Source organism: Nannospalax galili, unplaced genomic scaffold (assembly GCF_000622305.1).
Source record: "Nannospalax galili isolate Female #2095 unplaced genomic scaffold, S.galili_v1.0 scaffold154, whole genome shotgun sequence".
Taxonomy (NCBI): Eukaryota; Metazoa; Chordata; class Mammalia; order Rodentia; family Spalacidae; genus Nannospalax; species Nannospalax galili.
This window is the reverse complement of record NW_008335281.1, coordinates 2,041,794-2,042,908: the sequence shown is the minus strand read 5'-3', so window position 1 is coordinate 2,042,908 and position 1,115 is coordinate 2,041,794. Positions and strand designations below refer to the sequence as shown.

Here is a 1,115-nt window from a genome sequence, read left to right as displayed (position 1 = left end):
CGCAGCGGTGGCCGGGCGGTGCGCGCCGGTGCACGTCGCTCATTAGTAACCAGGCACATTCCTGCCTCCAGCGCTCCCGCGCGGCCCCCTCCCCCCAGGACATTACGCAAAGCAGCCTCCCCTCATCTGCATAGATCCTCGGCCAGGGTATTCCCCGCGTTTCCCAACGCGCCCGACCCCCCTTCCCGAGGGCTCCCCCATCCCCGCCCCCTCCGACCCTCACCCCTGGAGCCGGCGGGAAAGGGGCCGGGGGCGCGCGCGGAGTACCGGGCACCCGGCACCGGAGGATGGAGCTGGGCGAAGGCGATTTCAGTATAAAGTGAAACAAGCTCGGATCGCCGGAGGAGGCAGGAAAAACACAGCGCCGAGGCCACTTACCGAGCCGGAGAGGGACCTAGATTCCCGCCGCTCCGCTCTGCCAGTGGCCGGTCCGCCCTCCACGCACCCCCGGGCTGCACCCAGCACCCCTGAGTCGTGGCGGGGAGGAAGACTGCTAAGGAGCCAGGAGACCCTCCAAGTTGCTCCGGGCTCCAGGGAAGCCTCAGTGCCCCGCACACAACTTGGCAGATACTTGTGCCACAGTCCCCTAAGATGTTTTTTGGGTTTTGTCTTTGGGGTGTTTTTTTTGTTTGTTTTTTTTTTTGCGGGTCTCCTCCTCCGCGGGGAAGAGAGCGCACAGCGGCGCCCAGCTCTCCTGCTCTCCACCCCCTCACCTCCAGCCCGCCTCCCGCCTGCCGCCCGCCCCCGGGCCGCGAGCCCCTCGGGCGGCTGTCAGCTCCAGGCTGTCCGGGTGACAGGGGCGGGAGGAGGGCGCGACGAGGCGGGCGATCGGGGAACCTCGCAGCCGCGGCGGCCGCTCACCTGGAAAGTCACTGCTGCGAAGGAGGAGGAAGAGGAGGGAGAGGAAGAGGGGAGGAAAGCCCCCCGGTGCCCTTGTTCTCGCTGCCGCGGCCGCCGCTCCTCGCCCAGGCTGAGCGTGTCTGGTGGGGGGTGTCTGGTAGCATTTCCTTAAGGACAGAGGGAGGGCGGGCGCGGAGGGAGGGAAGAGATCCCGACCGCCAGCCCAGGCTCTTCTTGCTTTATTTATTTATTTATTTTTTTCTGACACTGCACGG

General features: G+C 66.4%; 1 protein-coding gene across 5 annotated transcripts in view; it reads right to left on the bottom strand.

Moving 5' to 3' along the window:
- The window catches only part of Hivep2 (human immunodeficiency virus type I enhancer binding protein 2), a 209,274-nt gene extending 208,309 nt beyond the window's left edge, over nucleotides 1–965 (bottom strand). For 2 of the 5 annotated variants that reach the window (XM_029561962.1, XM_029561965.1), the window contains exon 1: nucleotides 379–503. The gene's annotated coding sequence lies outside the window, so the exon portion shown is untranslated. Of the gene's footprint in view, nucleotides 1–378; nucleotides 504–861 lie in introns of those variants that run through there. The other 3 variants (XM_029561963.1, XM_029561964.1, XM_008829824.2) reach the window with 3 other exon arrangements.
- Between the last annotated feature and the right edge of the window lie 150 nt (nucleotides 966–1,115).